The sequence below is a fragment of the Amblyomma mixtum genome, chromosome 4 (genome assembly GCF_055824585.1).
Source record: "Amblyomma mixtum isolate Tamu chromosome 4, ASM5582458v1, whole genome shotgun sequence".
Taxonomy (NCBI): domain Eukaryota; kingdom Metazoa; phylum Arthropoda; class Arachnida; order Ixodida; family Ixodidae; genus Amblyomma; species Amblyomma mixtum.
The window spans coordinates 35,378,871-35,391,592 of NC_143015.1; the positions used below are offsets into that span (position 1 = coordinate 35,378,871).

General features: G+C 47.6%; 1 long non-coding RNA gene across 1 annotated transcript; it reads left to right on the forward strand.

The window, feature by feature from the left end:
* Positions 1 to 10,071: 10,071 nt before the first annotated feature.
* LOC149346113 (uncharacterized) lies at positions 10,072 to 12,403 on the forward strand. The gene is made up of 4 exons (XR_016292054.1): positions 10,072 to 10,148; positions 10,722 to 10,841; positions 11,441 to 11,557; positions 12,297 to 12,403. It is a non-coding gene; the product is annotated as an uncharacterized LOC149346113 (long non-coding RNA).
* The last annotated feature ends 319 nt before the right edge of the window (positions 12,404 to 12,722 follow it).

A 12,722-nucleotide genomic window follows, 5' to 3' on the forward strand; every position in this document is an offset into this window, starting at 1 on the left:
GCCAGCTCTCTTGGCGGTAGCGAAGACTCCGAGTCCGGCGTCGGTGAGATCAAGAAAACGCTTTATACATTATGTACAGGGCATAATATAGTTCAACATCGGCACGGGGGCCGAGAGCTACACAACGCGACTGTTCTCGCACAGCGACGATCAGCGAGACACCAGCACATCACACCATCCGACTCCACTCGTGAGCAGCACTCGACCAACACCACGGTGGGTCGGCCACTCTCTCCAAGCTGCACCTGCTGCCCAAGCGGCAGCGGTGGGGCTTATATAGCCTGAGGAACGGCGGCCCCTCAGAACTGGCCAATCCAAAGGCAGCACTCGACGGCAGTCCGAAAGGACCAACCAGCGACCGCGCCGGCCACCCGCTTCAAATTTTGCCGCGCGCGGTGACGCCCTGGGGAAAGGAAAACCGGCGCCTCGTAGTCTGGCACCCAGCGACGTGTCCAGGCACGCTGCTCGTCGATGCTTCTCCTTAAGACTCCGCTGCAGTACGGCGCAGCATCGTGGCTTGTCAAGGGAGCGTTAGGGCGCGTGCCTTGCGGCGCAGCACCAGGGCTTGTCAAAGGGACGTTCGCAGGAGAAAGTTTGCGGCCTCGAGAATTGGAATCCGGGTGGATATCCCGGCATAACAGCACCCCCGCCATCAGATAAGGCGCCGGGAAGACGAGCTGCTTCCACGTGGCTCGGATGCCTGGCGCGCCTCTTCTCAGGCTCTTCCAAGTTCACGTCCTGGTGACTTCACGTGCACCAGGTCCCACTCGCCGGGCCAGGAGCTGTGCTCACAGCGTTGTCGCCAAGGCACCTCGACCAGCTTCGCTGCGCTCGTTCCGGTCCCCTTGCTTCTCGCCACCGGTCATGGTTGGTCGTTCTGCAGACTACAAAACCGACTGGCAAAAGGCAACACCCAACACAAGCAAGTGCCTTCTGTCTCCCATCAAACACCAGACAAAGCCATAATCCAAATCAACTTAACTAAATTGATGGACCCTTTTTCTCCCGCTGCAACAAGAGGCATGTGTACGATCTGGTACACAAGGTTCAAACAACCATTTTACAAGGTATCCACACACCAAAATAGCAGGAGAACTTAATAATCAGCAATAATAATGACAATCATATTGGTCCCCTTGAAATCATTTGTACCGAAAACACACTACTGAGGAAGCAAATGAGGTCATTCATTTTTGCCCCTTTCTTCCTTTGAACATGATAGTTTGTCGCAAAGTGAGAGAAGGTAAGTAACGAGGAGGTCACTGAAATAAGCGAGACCTAAAATGCACGACTTAGAGCATCGGCGTTCGCGTTCAACCTTCCCTTATAGCGGACAACGAGATTGTGCTGCTGGAGGGTCATGCTCCACCTCAGCAAACGACCGGTCCGTTTCCACAACAAACTCAGAACCGGAGACACAACAAGTCAGCTTCTGAACTGCCCAAACAAGGCAGGCGCACTCTCTCTCCTCTGCCTCTTCCCTACAACTTAGTTTGCAACTCAAATACAAAATTGGTGGTTCATGACCACTAGCATCTTCTTGGCATAGCACCGCTTCCATTCCGCGATCACTCGCGTAACATTCAAAGATGAAACCTTTCGGAAAGTCTGGTGCCGTTAGAACCGGCTTATGGCTCAAGGCTTGTTTCAATATTTGGAACGCATTCTCTTTCTTCGAGTCCCACGTCACCTTAACGGGCTCCGATTTTCGAAGTGCGTCTGTCAGCGGGTTGGCAAGGTCAGAGTAGTCTCTCACATAGTGTTGGTAATATCCAGCTAAACTGGTTGGCTGGGGATAGTTTACAATAACGGCTACCTTGATGTCGGAAGGTCTACGCCGGCCGCGCCCCATTACATGGCCCAAATAAGTCACTTCACTGTAACCTAGGTGACATTTAGCTGGTTTCACAGTACGGCCTGTCTCTTTCAACCTGCAAAATACGACTCGCAAGTGCTCCAGATGTTCTTCCCCAGTGTCCGAAAAGATGGCAACATCGTCGAGGTATGGCAATGCGAACCCGCCGAAACCATGAATCACTCTGCCCATCAGGCTAGAGAAACAATACGGCTCGTTTCTAAGTTCGAAGCTCAAATTTTGGTTTGCCTCCATCTTTCCTTTTACATCTGAGTGAATGACCAAAAAAAACAAACACTAAATACAAGAAAGATGTATTCTTAGAATCCACAAACTTCAGCCGCGCCCTGCGCGGTCGGGGTCGGACGGCCGCTCGACCAGCCGACGCTTCACGGAAGCTGAGGGGCTGATTAGTCACGCCTCTCCGCGACATGCGTCCAAAGCCTAGGCAGCGCTTGGAAGGCCGAAAGCGAGAGGGGCGCTTCCTCCTTTCTCGGTCCCAGTCATGTCGTTTCCCTTTCTGACTAGCGCGTGCACTGTGGCGCTCTTTTGTGTGGCGACCGCGCACCCTTCTCTGGAGTCCATCACGCCTGTCCCGAATCCTAGGAATTCTTCTGCGGTTCTTCCACAGCGGAGTAGTACGCTTTAGATCAGGCTGCGCCTGGTGAGTCGGCTTTCCTTTTACGCGACGCCTGCGAACTCTTGGGCTCCAAGGTGACAATTTCGGGCTCTTACGCACATTGCCGGCCCTCGATCGTACAAGCTTCTTCCGCACTTTTCCCTTTTTAGCGCAACCATTCACATTGGTTTTTCTTCTACGCCGCCGCTTTTTGGGAACTGCTCTAGCGGATCTGTTGTGCGATTCTCCGGTTATTTCGGTGCCCTCATCCTTCAAGCTACCAGCCTTCGTCTGACCAGCAAAATCTGGTCCTGAAGAATTCATGCACTCGTCCCGAGCAAGACTTTGCTCGCGCAGCCACAAAACCTGCGCTTTTCTAGCAGTGCCAGGCGACGGTTCACCTGACGAACCGTTCGGTGCTATTTCCTTTGAGCACAATAGCTCGTTTTCCGGCAGTCTATCACAAGACGCTGGAGTTTGACCTTCACTAAGCTGATCTTTGTCTCGATGCAGCGCTGAACAGCATTCCTCGCCTACGATCGAACTCTCAGTTGGCGCTATCGGTGCGCCACTGTCCGTCGCGAACTCAGAGCGACCTGTCTCAATTTCCGCAGAGAACAGCTGCTCGCTCTCCTGTGGTCTACATCTTGGCTCTACGCCTTCATCTTTCAGGATCGCAGCGGTAATCTCTGTAGCATCGCACTTTACAGCTAACGCTGCGCTCTGGCTTGGCGCTTCAGCGTTACCATCATGTGACTCACAGCCACGCTCTGGGCCGCAGATTAGAGCCTCGATGTCATTACCCTCGCACACGTGCTCAAATTTCTCGAGGTATCTATCCATATCCTCGCCGACGACCATGGGCGGCAGTTGGTCGCTTATTCTTGGACCATTAGAGGGAACTGTCGTAGAAGCAAGAATAGGCGCTGGCGAGGTTTCGAGGAGCTCCAGCTCCATCATTCTTACCTCGTGCTCTCTCAGCGCCTGGCGCTCCCGCCTCTCCTCTTCTTCCCTTTTCTCCTCGCGACGTTCCTTTTCCCTCTTTTCCTCCCGCTCACGCCGTTCAATGACATCAGCCCAGGCCTCTTCGGCTTCCTCAGCCGTCACGTCCTCGGTTCTCATGACCTCAAGGATCGCATTCTTTCTTTTTGCTGGGCCCAAATCAATGCCCAGCTCCTCACAAATTTGGAGAAGTTCTTTGACCTTGTAACCCTCCATCGTTCACAATGGCCTCTTGCTGTTTTCCCTTTTAGAAAATACTTGCCGTACACTACTATATCACTACTAGTTAGACACGCGCAAGCATTTCTCACACTGCCTTGTTTACCCCTTCAGCATCCCTTGGTTTTCAAAACACTCTTCCTAGGCTTGAAACACACAAGGTTAACACAATGCTACACCAATTTTCTCTAAGCTACCATAACCTGTGTTAGAGAAAGTCTGGCGTTTGAGGAAAACTTCAGGCACTCACCGCGCCGAGGTAGCTGATGTCGGTCGATCCCACCGCTGCCACCAATGTTGTGACTTTGGGGCACCCCACCGCTACCACCAATGTTGTGACTGGGGCATCCCACCGCTGCCACCAATGTTGTGCCATAGAGGTGGTCCCGTAGCGCTCGCCACCCGTTTCGTGACTGAGCGCTGCCAGCTCTCTTGGCGGTAGCGAAGACTCCGAGTCCGGCGTCGGTGAGATCAAGAAAACGCTTTATACATTATGTACAGGGCATAATATAGTTCAACATCGGCACGGGGGCCGAGAGCTACACAACGCGACTGTTCTCACACAGCGACGACCAGCGAGACACCAGCATGTCACACCATCCGACTCCACTCGTGAGCAGCACTCGACCAACACCACGGTGGGTCGGTGACTCTCTCCAAGCTGCAGCTGCTGCCCAAGCGGCAGCGGTGGGGCTTATATAGCCTGAGGAACGGCGGCCCCTCAGAACTGGCCAATCCAAAGGTAGCACTCGACGGCAGTCCGAAAGGACCAACCAGCGACCGCGCCGGCCACCCGCTTCAAATTTTGCCGCGCGCGGTGACGCCCTGGGGAAAGAGAAACCGGCGCCTCGTAGTCTGGCACCCAGCGACGTGTCCAGGCACGCTTCTCGCCGATGCTTCTCCTTAAGACTCCGCTGCTGTACGGCGCAGCATCGTGGCTTGTCAAGGGAGCGTTAGGGCGCGTGCCTTGCGGCGCAGCACCAGGGCTTGTCAAAGGGACGTTCGCAGGAGAAAGTTTGCGGCCTCGAGAATTGGAATCCGGGTGGATTTCCCGGCATAACAATTGCTAGTTAAGTTTGTACGGCTTTTAAATACTAACTGTTTTGCGGGAAAAATGAAACTGCTCGAATTAAGCACCAAATAGAAGGAGATTTTCGTTTCCACAAGCCAGTCCTCAAGTCGCACAAAGTGCGCTACGAGATGGGCGACCGTGTGCGTCCTATGTACGTAACCCATATAAGGTCCGTAAGGTACTTAGAGCATATAAGGTCCATGTAGCTTCTGCAGCTCGTGCCCTCATCGACACAATAGGCACAGCCCACTTATGCTCTTATTTGGGACCGATGTGGGAGCTCACGTCGGATCTGCACACACGGCTCATAGCAGCCAATGTGAGCAATAAGTTGATGGAAAGCTACCCCACTGGTCCCACATTGGACCGATGTTGACCGCTTATGAAGTCGGTGGACTGTTTTTTTTTTTGGTAGCCGTTCCAATGCCAACCTACCACCGATACGGGCTCTGCAGAGGCCAACTCAGTTTAGGTTGCATGCACGTTCTTAACGGGAAGCAGAGGCGGGCGTTTCACGGTCTTACGCAGCACCATTTACCCCCGTGGCACCCGCAGGGACCAAATATCATGTGCCGCTGGTGTTGTGCACTAGACCATAAACAAAACTACCATCTGAGAGACGAGACGTCATTTCGTTTGTCTCTAGTTCAACCCCTTTCTCTTGTTGCATGAAGTACCATTTCAACCGAGAAGCTTCCATTCCACTGCTGATTTCTAACATAATGGCACATTTTAACGCCACGATGCACTGACAACCTTGAACATCGATGGAATGTTAAAAAATAACCGACAAAATAGCGTAGGTAGACCAGTTCACGTTCTCACCTAGTAAAGAAAGCTCATTGAAACTGCTTACTTCACACACTAGAAGTTTTGCTGTACCTCCTTCAGTTTTCACCCATCAAAGGTGCATTATTTTCGGCCCCCTTAAACAGCGCGCTTACTTAATGTAACCGTAAGGATAAATTAACCCAATATTTGCTCTTAGCACAAATCAATTATCTGGAAGTTTCTCTCTATGTGGGAACACCGGTGACAAAACACGCATCTATTACCAAGATAATCATATCTAAACCTTTTTGCTACCGTTTAAATGTATTCCGGTACGCCTCATCATATCGTGATTTAAATGCACTTTCCTTGCGCCAGGTCCTAACAGCAAGCAAAAGACAAACAAAAAATAAAATGGCCTTAACTTGATAACGGAAAGAAACACCGCTTCATTACAAAATCATTCTCGTCTTTTTATTCAAAACCGCAGTGGTGTCTTAGTGGCTCTGCCGTTCGGTTGCCGATCGCGCGGTCACGCGTTCGATTCTAGCCGCTTCAGCCGTATTTCTTTGAAGGGGAAATATAAAAACATCTGCCTGCTGTGCGATGTCAGCGGACGTTAAAGAACCTCAGCTGGCCAGAATTAATCCGAGACCACCACTACGGCATCCCTAATTTCCAGTTTGTCCCTTCAGGACGTTACACCCAGGAATTTACAATTTTTTTAATCTACGAATTACTGCTTTATTCCACAGAACAAATTTTATTAACCAATTTTGGTTTTTCTTTTTGAACTTTCTAAGATAATTTACTCAATAAAATCTTCCTTACAATCAGCACAAAATTAAAATTGCCGTTGAGATGTGATCGCCTACTCCAGGATGAAGCTCCAGGATAAACTGAGAACTAATTCTTTTCTACCAAGATGAAAACAAAGCCCACAGTAATGATAGCTCCCCCCAAGAAAAGAGCAATACTAACTCTGCTACGAACATAAAAATTAAGTAGCTCTTTGATTGCATTGTTTTAAACGCAAACGCGTACAAGCCATTGTGAACAAACTTTAACTCCCAGAGCGCATTCTGCCTTCTCCAAAACCTAGCGGCAGTGTGCAGCGAACAGAAAAGGCGAGCATAAACCTGAAAGATTTTTCGCTAATTCTGTTGATCTGGCGCACATTGTAAAATACACCCGGCACTATTGATACAGACGACACTTTTTGAGCTAATGTCGTATTTCTTGAAAGTTCATTACGTTCCCAAACTGTTTTGGCAAATATTTGATAGGGCGATTTCGGAGGCGGCGTCATTGAGAAAGGTGAATCGGCTTTAATGACTGTGTACTACACGATAGTGCGTATGAAGTTCTTGGGGTGTAGCTCCATGTGATATATTGAGATACTAGCGTCGCCCTGCTCAATGATGCGAAAGATGAGGAGCGGAGCTAATGGGAGGCAGGCAGGTACACTTCAATTCCTTGGAGCAGTTGAAAGGCTTGTTCTAGAGTCTGCTGCGGCAGTCTTCGCTCGGTAGCATGCGCTTGGGCCTGACTCTTTTTCACCCTGAGTTGGTTCGTTGTCATTGGTACTTCTGAGCAACACAGCTAAGATCCGCTATCATCGTTCTTGGAATCGAGAGGATGCACCTGAGCGCTAACCAAGGGGTGACAGTATGGAATGTTCCCTAACGAGCTCTTGCTTCCGAATGGTGGAAATCTGATCCAGCTTTCCTTAACCGCAACATAAAAATATACTGCACGGCTGGTATTTAGCGGACTAATGTGTGTCCATCCGGAGAACCATAGCCTTCTCTAGACGCTTCGATTCCCTTTTCTCGCAAGATCCTCGAGATTCTGCTCCAGCGCCCCCTGGAACAGTAGCAATCATACATACACATATTGAAAACTATGCCACAATGAAAAAGATCGCCTTTCCTTTTCCGTCTAGGATTGGCAGACCGCAGTTCTGACTCATTGGCAAGGAGAACCGAGCAAGAATTTGTGTTGACATCATTACATGCTTGGAAGTAACCATTTGTTCAATATGTACGTATTGTGATGTGTTGTGTTGGCTTCATGAGACATAGGCAACTAAGGCCATCGTGCGCCAAGCTCAAGGCATAAAAATTGTTCAATATAGCGCAGCTCAGAATGCGAGGCCTCCGACTTCTGGCTCAGCTTTTCCGAATAAAATGAAACAGCTATGCCAAGTAAGAAATGTAATGGCATTTCAGCTCCCACCCAGGTGCCATCACATGTAGCACAAAGGATGGAATCTCTGTGGATTTGATGTGGGCAGCTCATGTGGGTTAAATGTGGGTTTGTTGCTCGGACACACATCGGCCTAATGTGGGCAGTCCACCTAACTACCCCGTCTGTCATACATTAGAACGATAGGGAAACCTGTGAGGACGTGCGCCGATTTTCTAGGTCGGCTAGCCGTAACGAAAACGACATAGGACGGATGCGGGTTCATCAGAGGGGAGCCCATTTTGGCTTGCCTACACGTTCCATACTAGAGTTAGATATAGGTGTTTGACGGGCTTTCCTAGCCCCATCTTCCCTAGCAGAAGTCGCGGGAGCCTAAAATCATGTGCTCCCTGCGCAGACCGCTATACTCTTAATAAAACTGCCATGTGGGAGTCGAGACATCATTTCATTTCTCTTTCATTTGACGCCGTTTTAGTTTCATGAGGTACCACACCGAGCAAAGGAGCTTTCCGTTAAACTCTTGATTTCCTCACAACGGCTCATTTTTGCGCCATTATGCATTACTAACCCTCACTTCGGGCAAGTATAGAAAATAATAGTGTGAAATCTCGGTCAGGACATCAGTTCACGTTCTTTTGAAGTAAGGAAGTCCTTTAAACACACTTATTCCAGATATTAGCAGTTTTTGTTAACTCCCTTGCACATCTCACCTATCATACATGTTATACGATTTTCATTCCCTGTGTAGGGGTATAGGAAAAAATTTCGAAACCAATTTGAAAAAGAAACAATATGATTTCTCTCGCGGGAGTAAGGAGGTGCCTTATATTAAGTTTCAGTCGCCGGCGTTCAGAGGCAGTCAAATTGAGAAGATTTTCAATGTCGTCCGAGGATCCAATCGACATTTCCACCCACATCGAGTGGCGTCACGGTGCACTTGCTCCAATTATTGTGACGAAACAGAACCCAGAGATTGTTCATAGCAACAGCCACGGTTTGCCTGCGACACCGACACTATCGGTGTTAGGGCAGTCCAGGTTGGCCAGTCGGCCGTCGCGACGAGGTGCACTTCAGAGCTGGCGCCCACCGAGACTGAAACCGGTGGCATAAACTAATTTGTAATTAATTACTAATCCTCCGCACTGCTGTATTGAGCTCATTTTCGTAATTACTAAGCCGGTAGGCCTCTTTGAAGGGGGAAAACGGGCACTCGACAACGCTCAAAAAGCGCGCATATTTAAATAAACGCCGAGGAAAAGTACATGCAACTTTTGCTTTTCGTTAAAATGATTCTTTCCTGTTTGCGCTATGTTGATGTTTGTACGGCAGCGAACAGGCCATCGGCCGCTGAGAAAATTTGGCTTAAAACTGTTAACGCTCCACAATTCCATTTTCTCAATTCCGTACCAAAAAAGTTGGAGGCTTATCACGGTTAAGCCCAGTGGATGCGAAGCAGCCTTCGTTTTGCATTCTTTTTATTAACGTCCTTAGCGTTTGGAGGCATCTGGACCGCATACACGCCCGGCGCAAAGACGCTGGCGCGGTTGCGGGCACAGAGACTGACGCGACGGCGGGCGCGCGCCGCTTCATCCCTGGCGTGACGTCACATATCACGTGATGCAGCGATGGTGGCGCCGCCGCCGCGTCGCGTGCGACGGCGCGAACCGAAGCGTGGAGGCCTCCGCCGGGCGACGTCCGACGGCGCGATATGAGGCCTCATCTGCAGCCGGTGTGACGTCATCACGTGACGTCACATCATGTGATCTTACTTCAAGGCCACCGCCGGGCGTCGCGCGAAGGCCCGAAACCTACGTTAATATGCTTCGCATAAAAAAAAGACTGATCACCACTTGCTGACCATGATCATGACGGTGATCATGACGATGTTGCCCAGTTTAGAAGTTCCGCGCCCAAGAAAAGTTTATCGACGCTCCGCAGTTTTGTTTACAAAATCAGGCGGGGAAGCGACGTCGATATTTAATTTTTTTACTTTTCTTGCTTAGGAAAGCCGTCTTTTCACTTTTAAGTACCGTGTTTGTAATTCTAACATGGCCGCCAATTAACGAGGTTCTACTTCAAATTTTATTCGTATTTTTAAGGTCAGGAATAGCTATGTATTAAACGCTGGAACATATTGACGTATGCAAAAAAGTTATATATTCTGAAAAGGAGCCGATCAGTAAAAATGGCTGCGCGACTGTGCAAAACTTTGATCATGAAATTAGTGCGTGTGTTCGCTGGGGAGTGTGTGAAGGTTCTTTTTAATAAAATTTGTTCCATAGATGCCCCTCCGACTGCGTCAGTGAACAGTACAATTACGAGGGAGGAAAATGCAACGAAATCTGCCGAAAACTCTACGGATGCCTTACCAAACAATACGATTGTGGAAGTGGTGGAGAACGGTAATTAGGTTTCACCATACTGCATGCGGTTTTGCTTAGCTGTCTTGAAAGAACATAAATAAACGTTGCTGGAACCATTCTAAACGCTTAGTAAAAAACTGTTGTTGTCAACGTGGATTTATCGCAAGCAATAATCGCATAATTCAGCTAAATTTAACTGTTTGCGTATGGTTCAGATGGCAACACATTTTTAATTACCCAGCCACAACCCACTATCTGTTTTTCTTGAAAAGAGGTCGCATTTTGAAAAGAGATAACACAGGTGCTCGCTCCATAACCAAACAAACAGAAAGGTAGTCAGCTTTGCGACATAATTTATCTGAACATGAAAGGCTTATCTATAATGTCCTTTTTGTAAAGGTCTGCCAACACAACGAAAACCTGCATGCGATTATACAAACGTATATCTCAATGTTACCCGCGTTGCTTCCCAAACATGCTCTAAATAGCATACTTCCAGCAAACATGCCTCTAATCCATTTTCTCCTGCACATATATGAAAACGTGAGAGCGAAACTGACTGGTGTTTCACCGAGGTGTCTAAAATGCGCTGCCTTAACTGACACTCCACAGGTCCCCAGTTCAACGCCTCAGCAGAAAATGCGACTGAGCCGGTCCGACTTCAGTCAACTGATGAAGGACTCTCGACGCAATCACCAAAAAACCACAGCCAGGCCCTAACAGAAGAAAGCGGTAAAGCTACGCCCTCAAAGTACACCTTAATCTAGTAAAATTATGAGCAAAATTACGAGTTTCATATTTCAGAAGGTAAATTTACTTGAAGCTGTTCTCAATGCCAGGGGAGAGTCCGCAGAAATCTGATTTATTTTCTTGAGGACGGCACCTAAATTGTCATTAGAAGCGTTTTCCTGCGCATACGAGTAGTGATTCAAACTTTTCAGTGCAAAACTCATCCTGACTCTATGGTCTTCTTGTCCAAAATAAAGTATTCAGAACGTATAAAAAGCTAGGTGCTCGTTCTTAAACGTTTGAAGCGTTAATACTTCATTGTAACTTGGTGGGAAATAACGTCCCGTAACCCCCAGAAAAGCAGCTCTTTGTTTTTATGAGCCAAGAAATGCACAGTGCTCGAGTTTTTTCCAAAACTTCAAATTGTAATTCCTATAATACACAAATTCCTGCACAACTTTGTTAAAAAATATAGCTTCTTCAAAAACACATCGATTCCATAATTTGCCTTCGCATGCCTTGTAGAAGTCGCTAACAAAAATAATGCGTCTTTGCGCTAGGACACCTCTATAAAGTACGCCTGCATGCCTGTTTTTCCGCAGACGAGTATCCTGAGACGAAGGAAAATGCAACTAGGGGGAACGCAACAGACACAATTTCTGGAGTAACCAACGCTACCACAAGCCAGAACACTAGCCAGAACTTCACTTCTCAAAAAGGTACTGCTGTTTTCTTATGCGTAGAGTTGCAGTTTCTAAACATCATGTTACATGAACCGCATTTTGGGTTATGGATTGTTGGTATGCCGACAACAATACTAGCAGTGGGAAATTTGTCCTGGCCATAACAGAAGAAAGCGGTTAACCTACGCCCTCAAAGTACACCTTAATCTAGTAAAATTATGAGCAAAATTACGATTTTCATATTTAAGAAGGTAAATTAACTTGAAGCTGTTCTCAATGCTAGGGAAGAGACCGTAGAACTCTGAGTTATTTTCTTGAGGACGGCACCTAAATTGTCATTAGAAGCGTTTTGCTGCGCATACGAGTAGTGATTCAAACTTTTCAGTGCAAAACTCATCCAGACTCTATGGTCTTCTTGTCCAAAATAAAGTATTCAGAACGTATAAAAAGCTAGGTGCTCGTTCTTAAACGTTTGAAGCGTTAATACTTCATTGTAACTTGGTGGGAAATAACGTCCCGTAACCCCCAGAAAAGCAGCTCTTTGTTTTTATGAGCCAAGAAATGCACAGTGCTCGAGTTTTTTCCAAAACTTCAAATTGTAATTCCTATAATACACAAATTCCTGCACAACCTTGTTAAAAAATATAGCTTCTTCAAAAACACATCGATTTCATAATTTGCCTTCGCATGCCTTGTAGAAGTCGCTAACAAAAATAATGCCTCTTTGCGCTAGGACACCTCTATAAAGTACGCCTGCATGCCTGTTTTTCCGCAGACGAGTATCCTGAGACGAAGGAAAATGCAACTAGGGGGAACGCAACAGACACAATTTCTGGAGTAACCAACGCTACCACAAGCCAGAACACTAGCCAGAACTTCACTTCTCAAAAAGGTACTGCTGTTTTCTTATGCGTAGAGTTGCAGTTTCTAAACATCATGTTACATGAACCGCATTTTGGGTTATGGATTGTTGGTATGCCGACAACAATACTAGCAGTGGGAAATTTGTCCTGGCCATAACAGAAGAAAGCGGTTAAGCTGCGCCCTCAAAGTACACCTTAATCTAGTAAAATTATGAGCAAAATTAAGATTTTCATATTTAAGAAGGTAAATTAACTTGAAGCTGTTCTCAATGCTAGGGAAGAGACCGTAGAACTCTGAGTTATTTTCTTGAGGACGGCACCTAAATTGTCATTAGAAG